Here is a 10,653-nt window from a genome sequence, read left to right as displayed (position 1 = left end):
CCATGTGTGGCGACAACGCGTAAAACCAAGATAAGAAAACATTTTCTAGGGGGGAAAACAAATTCTCTCCGCTTTAAACGCACCCCCGTCCACCATCGTGGCCTCGTCCGCGCAACAAACTGGCCCATTCCACCTTTGTCGGGGGGAGGGAGCAAGAAAGAGAAGAAGGAAGAAAAAAGGAAGCAGAAGGAAAAGCTTCACCTCTCATCGCACTGACGAAGCAGTATGTATACACCCGATTTTGTCGTCGTCGTCGCGGATTCTCCCCTTCCGCCACCTGTTGGTATCGCCCCCGCTCTCTTTCTCTCCCCCCCCTCGATTCTACAGAGAGTGAACTCGCCCGGAGAGGCGCCGCTCCCATAACCCCCTGCGCGGCGCGCGGCTGCCTTCTTTCCGCCGGAGCGTGAGGCGGAGTGAGCATCTCCCTCAGGCCGGTTGCCTCGTTGTCATCCCGGCGGCGCTGCGTGAGTACAGCCCCTTCTTTCGCCCGGAGCCCGTCGATCGATCGGTCGGTAGGTCGGCCGCGCCGGGATTCCCTTCCGTGGCTCCCGGAAAAATTCGAGGCGGCGTCCGGTCGGGCTTGACCCGAAGGGTCTCGGCCATCCCCAACCGGGCGCCCGCGGGCGCCACAACGCCATCCCAGTGGGCGGAGGCTCCTGCGCGCGCCTGGGGTGAGGGTGGGGGGGATGGAAGTGTGTTGGGGGGGCAGAGGGATGGCGCGGGGTATCGAAGCTGCCCCCCCACCCCCATCCGGTCTTTAGTTCTTTATTCTCCATCCTTTCGTGGGTCTACCTTGCGGGGTTGTGGTTAAGGAGTCAGGGCTGGAGATCCGCCCGGGCTTGCGGCCCTTTCAGGTGTATTGCAAAGGGGTCTGTGTGTGTTTGGGGCGGGGGGGGGGAGGGCTTGCAAGTAAGTCCCAATGGAGGGCTTCTTTTTTGTGCATCAAGTCAGCATTTCCCAAGCTTGGCAGCTTTTTTTTGCTAAACAAATAATTCCCTCAACACTGTCAGACTATTTACTGAATCTGCACTACTATTAATCGTTTCATAGATCACCAATCTCTTTCCACTTATGACTGCATGACTGTAACTTTGTTGCTGGCAATCCTTATGATTTATATTGATATATTGACCATCAATTGTGTTGTAAATGTTGTACCTTGATGAAGGTATCTTTTCTTTTATGTACACTGAGAGCATATGCACCAAGACAAATTCCTTGTGTGTCCAATCACACTTGGCCAATAAAAATTCTATTCTATTCTATTCTATTCTATTCTATTCTATTCTATTCTATTCTATTCTATTCTATTCTATTCTATTCTATTCTATTCTATTCTATTCTATTCTGTGTACACTGAGAGCATCTGCACCAAGACAAATTCCTTGTGTGTCCAATCGCACTTGGCCAATAAATTCTATTCTATTCTATTCTATTCTTTGAAGATGCTGGGCTTCCAACGGAAGGCGGAATTCTGGGAATTGGGAGTCCTTAAAAGTTCCACCCATCCTGCGTTTTTAGGATGGGTGAACTTCGTTGAACGAAGCCGATTCAAGGCCTGGAGACTAGAACCCGTGAAGAACAAAGGTTGCAGGAATTGGGTTTGGCTAGTCTAGAGAAAAGAAGGACTATAGGAACAGTAACAGAGTTGGAAGGGGACCTTGGAGGTCATCTAGTCCAACCCCCTGCTCACACAGGAGACCTGTGCTAGGGATTCGAACCTCCGAACTGCAGACCTTTCTGATGGACAAGCTCAGCGTTTTAGCCACTGAGCCACCTGATAGCAGTATTCCAGTATTTTAGGGGCTGCCCCAAAGAAGAGGGGGGCAACCTATTCTCCAAAGCACCAAAAGGCAGGAGGAGAAGCAACGGATGGAAACTAATCAAGGAGAGAAGCAACCTGGAATTAAGGAGAAACTTGCTGACAGTGAGGACGATTAACCAGTGGAACAGCTTGCCACCAGAGGTTGTAGGTGCTCCATCACTAGAGGGTTTTAAGAAGAGATTGGACAGCCACCTGTCTGGAATGGTAGAAGGTCTTCTGCTTGAGCAGGGGGCTGGACTAGAAGATCTCCAAGGTCCCTTCCAACTCTGTTATTTTGTATCTGCATTGACAGTGTGAGAAAAGAACAAATGGTTTAACAAATAGCTCTTAAATAAGTAAGTATTTATTGTATTGCTGTTTCCTGTTTGTTTTATTGGGATATTTTTATGACAACGGTGAGAACAATTCATCAGTGGAACGGCTTGCCACCAGAAGTTGTGGGTGCTCCAACACTGGAAGGTTTCAAGAAGAGATTGGATAGCCCCTGCTCTCAAATGGTATTCCTGCCTGGGCAGGGGGTTGAACTAGAAGACCTCCAAGGTCCCTTCCAGCTGTATTCTGATTGATTGAAGTCTCTGGAGATTCTCAGTCATGCAAATCATGCTTCTCCCAAAGGTGTTTTTTTCAATGAGCAACTGGACTTCCTTTGGTTTTCCTTGAAGATGTTTCGCTTCTCATCCAAGAAGCTTCTTCGGTTCCGAATGAACGGTGGAGAATGGAAGGATGTATATTTTTTTCAATCATCCGGTGATAAGGACTCTTTCTAAAAGTTGTTGAAGCCACTCAGCGGTTTGCCAAAGAGATCATATGTCTTAAAATTGAACAGCCCTCTCTCAATGGAATGGAAGAGATAGACAACTACCCTCCTCCTGTCCATATCACAGTCCTCTCAACACCTCCAAGAAGGCTCCACACCCATTTGCACCACTCAGGTGACCTTAAAGACAAACCCCCAGGTGGCCTCAGTGACTCTCTTAAAGAGACCAAATGACCAGCTGTCTGGAAGGAATATAAATCCTTCCATTCGCCAGCATTCAGTCAGAGCTCAAGTAGCTTCTCGGATGAGAAGTGAAACGTCTTCAAGGAAAAACAAAGAAAATTCAGTTGCCTTTTGAAAAAAAAAGGACTTTTGCGACCCCCCCTCCCCCATCCACATCTTAAAAATTGCTAAGATTGAGAAACACCTATATTCGGCTTAGGTTTATTAAGGCTGGACTAGGTCTTGGGGCATTAGTTGATTCTGTACAGATAGTCCTTGACTTACATCCATTTGTTTCATGGCCGTTTGAAATTATAACTGTAGTGAAAAAAGTGACTGGTTTTCACACTAACAACCATTGGCAGCATCCCTATGTTCATGTGGTTAAAATTCACACATTTGGCAACCGGTTGATAATTATGACGGTTGCGGAATCCTGGGGTCAAGTGATTTCCCTACCCGCAAACTCAGTGAAAACAGATTCATTTTACAGCTGGATTACCAACTTAATTGCAGTGATTCACTTAACAACTGTGGCAAGAAAGTTAAAATGGGTGTGTGTGTGTCATTTAACGGTCTTGCTTACCAATGGCAGTTTTTGGCTCCGTTGTAGTCGTAACTCAAGGACTATCTGTAATCCGTCATGCTCTGTCCACTCGTTGCCATTCTTTGCCTTGCCTTGGCATTTTTGGCTTTTGGAAATCCTGAACCCAGGGGTGGAAGAGGGCCAGGCCCTAGGACTGAGCCTGCAGGCAGCTGTGAATTAGATTAGAAGTTATGCCCTTCACAAGGCTTTAACCGGTTTTGCTGGTGAAATCTTGTTTTCTCAACCCATTTAAAAAAAAAAAAAAAAGTTGAGTTGCCTCGAGAGAAAAAAAAGGGTTGCATTCATTCCCTCTTGGGAGAACGAAGACACAATAATGAAAGTTTTGTTTTAGGAGCTTGGAGAAGTAGCATTTCCCTAGTAGGCGACCGTTTATCGCATAGACTCACTTGTGATAGAAGTAAAGGAACTCCTCATACAGGAACCGTATTTCCCCCCAAAATAAGACCAGATCTTATATTAATGTTTGCTCCAAAAGATGCATTAGGGGCTTATTTTTTGCTTAGGCCTTCTTTTTGGGGAAATACGGTACTATGCATCTGTCTGGCTGACACCTGGGACTTATTTTGGGGGAAGGGCTTATATTACGAGCATCCTGAAAAATCATACTAGGGCTTATTTTCCAGTTAGATCTTCTTTTGGGGGAACTTAGTCCTCGACTAAGTAACTGTTCAGAAGTAGAGCAGCATTAAGGAAAAAAAAAACCCATACCACCAGTCCTTAGACTTATGGCTGTTGCAGCCAGTGTCCCTGGGGTCAAGGGATTGCCATTTGAGACCGTCCTGGTCAGCTTTCCGACATGCAAAACCAATGGGGGGAAGCCGGATTCGCCTAACAGCTGCATGGTTTGCTTAACAACCTTGGCACAAAGGGTTTTAAAATTGGACAGAGATTGCCTAAGAACCACCTACTATTCAAAGAGAAATTCTGGCCCCAATTATTACCCTACATCAAAAATTGCCTGTACTTTGTGGTGGTTCTGCACACTAATTTGTGACTTAATAGCTTTGTCCAGTGTGACGGTTCCCAGTTGTTGAAGGAATTCTAGTTACAAATGTCAGCCTTTCTGTTTGCCTCATCTTTTAGATCAAGTAACTGCGTAGAACATCTACTTCTGTTACTTAAAAAAAGAAGACTTGGAACACCTTGAAGAGCCACGTTTTTGCCTGCTGTGTCATTCCCTTCTCTTGGATGCAGTCCCTGTTCAATTTTTAATGTTGCGCTGTACTGGGATGTGGTACTTTAATTGTATGCGGATTGTCAGCAGTTTTTATGTATATCATCAGATGAGGAGCTCTCTGAGCTTAGTCGTTTCCTTGCAGACATTTCATTAACTAGGTAATATCAGTGCAGCACTAGCACTGATGATGTTACCTAGTTAGGGTAATGAAACTTCTGCAAGAAAACAAGCAAGCTCAGAGAGCATCAAGGACCCATCATGTCAACCCTGAACTACAAATCTTCTCCTTTATTGGTACCATCATTAGAGATAGTCTGCTATTGGTTTTCTCTTTTCTTTTTTCTTTTGCAACTTTTTTCTTTTCTAGACCGATTTGGTTTTTATTGTAACCTGGCATGCTGTCTTAACTGGTCCTTAGCTTTTTTTCTTTTCTTTTTTTTTTAGCTTTCTAGCGTACAAATAAACATTTTGTGATCAACCAAATTCTCAGGCATGCTTTTATTGATCCTATAGCAAATAACCTACTACTCGCAGATGAGAGCTTAAATTAAAACATTACACAGTTGTGAGTCTATGAATAGTAGGTGATTTTTATGGCTGCCCACATGCACAACAGAACATGGAGTACGCATGTCAATTCATGTGCCTGGCAGGTCAGTTCCAGTGAGTTTGATGGTGGACTTCATAGCTTTACAAGTTGCAGGTGTTTTATGGCCATGTTTTAAATAGGAGCCCACCTTCATTGTTTACAGTTTAGCATTGAAGTGATCAATAGCATTCTAGAATGTTTTTATGTATAGCTGGGATCTCATAGAGCAGTGGTTCTCAACCTTTATAGTGCTGCGACCCCTTTAATACAATTCCCCACGATGTGGCAACCCCAACCGTAAAATCATCCGCAAACATGTGCAAATGATAGGCAGCGATCTCAGCACGCCTCAGCAGCTGCAGAAGGGGGGGGGGGAAAGCGGCAAACTTTTTTTGAATTTATCGCCCCTGAAGCCGTATTGGCCAGCGATCTGAACTGCTTGCGATTGCCTTGAGGACGGAGGCATTAAAGCGGAGACTCCTCCCCTGTTAAGTTTATCGCGCCTGAAGCCAGATTAGGCTAGCGATTGGGAGTGATTGCAGCTGGCTTGAGAGGGAGACATCAGAGCAAAGATTTTTTTTAAAATTCATTTCTTTTTTAATTCATCGCGCCTGAAACCGAATTCAGCTAGCGATTTGAAGAGCCTGCAGCTGGCTTGTGGAGTCAACCATTGGTGCGCGATTATTTGACTCGCAAGTATACTTCCCATATTTCCGATGGTCTTAGGCGACCCCTGGCAAATCGTCATTCGACCCCCAACGGGGTCCCGACCCACAGGTTGAGAACCGCTGTCATAGAACCATGATGGTGAACCTATGGTAGCCATATCGGTGGGCATGCAAGCTCAGCTCCGGTATGCATGCACACGCTAGTCAGCTGATTTTCGGACCTTCTGGATCCACCAGAAGTAGGGAAACATGCTGTTTCCTGCCTCTGGAGGACCTTCAGGGTGGTGGCAGGGAAGCCCCCCTTTTTTTTCTCCCCAGCCTCCAGAGCCTTTCTAGGAGCCTGGGGAGGGCAAAAACGGCCTTCTCCACCCCCCTGGAGGCCCTCTGGAGGCAAGAAGTGACCCATTTGCCAACTTCCGGTGGGACCGGAAGGCCTGTTTTTTTGCTGTTCCCAGCCTCCAGAGCCTTCCTAGGAGTCTGGGGAGGGCAAAAATGGCCTTCCCCACCGTCACCCCCAGAGGCCGAAAACAGCCTCTTTGCCAACTTCCGGTCCCACTGGAAGGACCGGAAGTTGGCAAATGGGGCCGGTTTTGCCCTCCCGAGACTGTTAGGAGGGCCTACCGTGCCATCACGTGCAAGGAGCAGGAGGGAGGGTCATTTGCGCAGGGCAGGGTGCATAGAATTATGGGTGTGGGCACAAGCGTGAGTGACACCCCCCACCCCCTCCGCTCCGCTCCTGGCACACGATGGCAAAAAGGTTTAGCCATCACTGTCATAGAGTAACACATTTTTTCCTAGAGGAAAGATGGTTCCATAGTATAATTTATATATCTGAACTTACATCAAATACACTGAAATCCAGATAAGAGTTACTTTCATATATTTGTTATATTGAAGATAATGTATTTGGAATATTTGGAAAAGTGATCAAATGGATGTTAAATTTAATAAATTTAGTTCAGTGGGTTTGGCCTAGGCATCACATTCAATAGTAGCATTAACTAATTATTGGGAGGGGGTTATGAATGAGGAACTGGATGTAATAGCTGCTTCACAAGTAAAATTAATGTATTCAGAATCTGAAATAAAGTCCCATCATAGGTTTTTGCTGGTGATTTGGAAATTTATCTTCATAACTGGGCTTATTTTAACTTTAAAATGATAGAGAAACATAGCTCTCAAGGTTTGGAGATATTGGGGGGGGGGGGGTTTAGTCCTACTGTGAGTAGGACATACTGGAAATTTGTTAACTTTGGACTTAAAGGAAAATGGAATTATAAATTCAGCTGGCTGGGGAATTCTGGGAGTTGAAGTCCACCCATCTTTAAGATGCCACGGTTGAGAAACAGTTTTAATCAACAGTGTAATCTCAGAGTACGGTTTTTACATTACTATTCCAGCGATTTGTCATTTTACTCTCTTCTGTTGTTACCTGTAGAAACAATATTTTCACTTTTCTTCTCCTTTTAATGCTTTCTCTTTCTTCTACTTTTAATGCCTTCCTAGGAACCAGAAAGTAAGTATCTGCTGACAACACAGAACATTTCTTGACCGGTTTAAAGTAGAAGTCGTCGCCCCCGTCAGTCCGTCGCCCCGCGAATCTCTTGTTTTTAAAGAGTCCTATCATTCTGAGATCTCTTGTCTCCTTTTCATACTTCTCTCTTTCCTCTTGATGTAACAGTGGTAGGACGAGAAAATTTACATTTCAGTCAGAGAAGCTGTAGTTCTATAACACGGCTGTTTATAAGCCTTCATTTCTTCGATATCGGCAAAACTGCCGATAGTTTCTGTATACCACAATGTTGACATAACACACAATAATATAAAGGTTTTCTGGCACGTCGTATGTGGGTTCACCCCACGTTGTTTAAAAAGCTGTCCCTTTGTTCTCAGATTGCACTTGATGAACTAAGCCACACCAAGCAAGCCACATTATGGGTTAAGCGTTATCTTCAATATTTATCCTTCCCATTCCCAAAGCACTGCGAGCAGCCAGCAAAGCCATACAAAGAACATCCAATGATAAGCCAGGCCGTCTGGCTATAGAGAGAGGAATTCAGACAGTCCCTGCTCCCTTGCAGGCCACCTTGAAAGATGCCAGCCACAGCTGCCCATAAAATGCCAGAAAAATGTATCATCTAGGCCAGGGGTCTCCAACTTTGGCAACTTTACGACTTGTGGATTTCAACTCCCAGAATTCAGCAAATCCCAGCAGAGCTGGCTGAGGAATTCTGGGAGTTGAAGTCCACAAGTTGCCAAGGTTGGAGACCCCTGGTCTAGACCAAGGCCACTAAATTCTGAAGCCCAGCCTAGGCCAGCCATGAAAGCCTTACCCCAGAACAGGGGCCTCCAACCTTGGTCCCTTTAAGACTTGTGGACTTCAACTCCCAGAGTTCCTCTGCCAGTAAAGCTGGCTGAGGAACTCTGGGAGTTGAAGTCCACAAGTCTTAAAGTTGCTAAGGTTGGAGACCCCTGCCCCAGAACATGTACTTCTCGACTTACGAACATTAGTGATTGCTCCAAGTTAGTGATGCTGAAAAAAGTTGACTTGTGACCATTTTTCAAACTTCTGGTCACATGATCAAAATTCAAGCAGATTGGCAACTGACCGGTATTTGTGACTGTTGCAGTGTCCCAGGATCATGTGATCATCTTTTGCGACCTGACAAGTAGAGTCAATGGGGGAGCCAAATTCACTTAACTACCATCTTACTAACTTAACACATTTAAGTGATTCACTTAACAATTGGCAGGGAAAGTCATAAAAATGGGGTAAATCTCACTTAACAACTATCTTGGTTAACAGAAATTATGCACTCAACTGTGATCGTAAATTTTATACGGGCAAACTGTTTACTTAGAAACAAATGTAAAATAATTTAGTGGTTCTATGAACTTGGTATGTTGTTGTGCTGCGAACATTTTTTTTTTAATTCAAAAAGTTTTTTTTTAAAAAAAAATCCCCCCCCCTTTCTCCCCAACCCCCTCCCTTCACTAATACCTCCCTCCCCTGACTTCCCGGATCAAGCACAAGGTATAGTTAAAAATAAAACAAACATATGCTAAGAAAATTTTTCCCCAAAACTATTATACCAATTTTCCCTCTCTAGCTCTGACTTCCTCCTAACCTAACCAAAATCCTTCAAAAAAAAATAATTAACAATTAACAGTAATAAAATATATAAATCAATAGAACAAATTAATCCTAAAGTATTTAAAACCAGCTAAAGCATAAAAATCCAATCCAATTCAGAGAATATCTCCCTTATAGCTTCTATAACCATATAATTTCCCCCCCCCAGGTCTTTCTTACATAAGATCTTTCGAGAATATTCTATTTAAAATTCAGTGCAACACATTATAAAATTTCAATACCGAAAATTACAGTATCTATTCAACTTTAGTCGAACATTTTGATATATTTAAAAGAATCCATAAACTCCTTTTTTTACGGCTGGCTGCTCTTACAAATCGATTTATAAAATACAGCACTTTCCTTCCTAGAAATGTTTGGAGTTGTTCTTTTAGTCCCCGAATCACTTTAGGGTTTAGGGGAGGTGATATAGCCCAAGGGTCTCCAACCTGGAATTCTGGGAATTGAAGTCCACAAGTCTTAAAAGTTGCTAAGGTTGGAGACCCTTGCACTAGACCACACCATTTCTTTCCCGAAAATCTGGCAAACAGATCAATTGCTTAGCTGATTGAGATAATCGATGATCGGTCTGAGAAGACAAAAAGATTGGCCCGGATAGTCCCTGTCTCAGATGGATGGGATGGTGCAAAATTGAGAATCATAAATAAAGGAAATTCTTATAGTAAAGGTATTGATATAAAAACCAATCTAATTTTACCTGAGCAAGACACATTTCAAACTCCATATGATAATAGTGAGCTTTATTTAACAAGGGCAGAGTTTGATTTTTGAGATAGAAAGATGTTGCTGTATTTTTGTGCATTTTGTAAACACAAAAGCCATCTGGCTGTTAAAATAAAACTTCTCCTAAGTTATCCTTGTATAAATTGGACCTCCCTCCTACACACATGCTTAAACTTACAAAACGTTTCAGGGCCTCCAATCTCCCTGCGTCAATCTTTCGATAAACACCCTTGTCTCTTTTTTTCCCTAATTCTTGGGCTGTTGTTTTATTCTTGGATTCGCTTTAGATCTAAGAGAGATGGTATCCAAAATTGCCCAAGGGAATCTTATGCCAGGAGCACAGTTAAAATGTTCCTTGTGTGGCTTTGTATGTGAAAAACAATATCAGTGCAATACTAGATTATAAACGAGTTAAAAGTAGGAAGGCGCAATAGAAAAAAAAACATACAGGCTAAAGCGATGATTATTTATTATTTATTTACGTATTTATTTTATTAGATTTCTAGACCGCCCTTCTCCCGAAGGACTCAGGACTCAGTACAGCCAAGATAAAAATAAACAATGTACAATTAAAAATAAATAAAAAAAACTTATTATACAGTTAGGCCAATAAATTAAAATATATAATCTAAAAAACCCCAATTTAAAACTAAATAACAATTAAATTTAAAATCTACCCAATTTAAGATGATGACAAGTTCTTGGTTTGTCTCCCCCGAGATGGCATTGTGATGTCAAAGGCATTTAGCGCCTGTCACAATTCCTTGGAAGTTCACATAATGCTTTATTCTGGGACTTGGCTCATAACAGCTTACAGCTTTTTAACATCTTACTACAAATTTGTGATGGACGCACTCAAGGTTAGACAAGTAACTTTTTTCCAATTTGTAGTAGCGTGCTCCATTTCAAGTCTCCAACAGTAAGTAGGGAA

The 10,653-nt window shown here is 43.3% G+C and overlaps 1 protein-coding gene across 7 annotated transcripts in view; it reads left to right on the top strand.

Annotated features, from left to right (window-relative positions):
- Positions 1-324: 324 nt before the first annotated feature.
- Positions 325-10,653, top strand: part of EEF1D (eukaryotic translation elongation factor 1 delta) — a 41,234-nt gene continuing 30,905 nt past the window's right edge. For 4 of the 7 annotated variants that reach the window (XM_058176335.1, XM_058176333.1, XM_058176332.1 and 1 more), the window contains exon 1: positions 325-464. The gene's annotated coding sequence lies outside the window, so the exon portion shown is untranslated. Of the gene's footprint in view, positions 513-10,653 lie in introns of all 7 variants that reach the window. The other 3 variants (XM_058176334.1, XM_058176331.1, XM_058176336.1) reach the window with 2 other exon arrangements.

The sequence above is a fragment of the Ahaetulla prasina genome, chromosome 3 (genome assembly GCF_028640845.1).
Source record: "Ahaetulla prasina isolate Xishuangbanna chromosome 3, ASM2864084v1, whole genome shotgun sequence".
NCBI lineage: Eukaryota > Metazoa > Chordata > Lepidosauria > Squamata > Colubridae > Ahaetulla > Ahaetulla prasina.
Note: the sequence above shows the minus strand (reverse complement) of the source record. Positions and strands in the feature narration are given on the sequence as shown.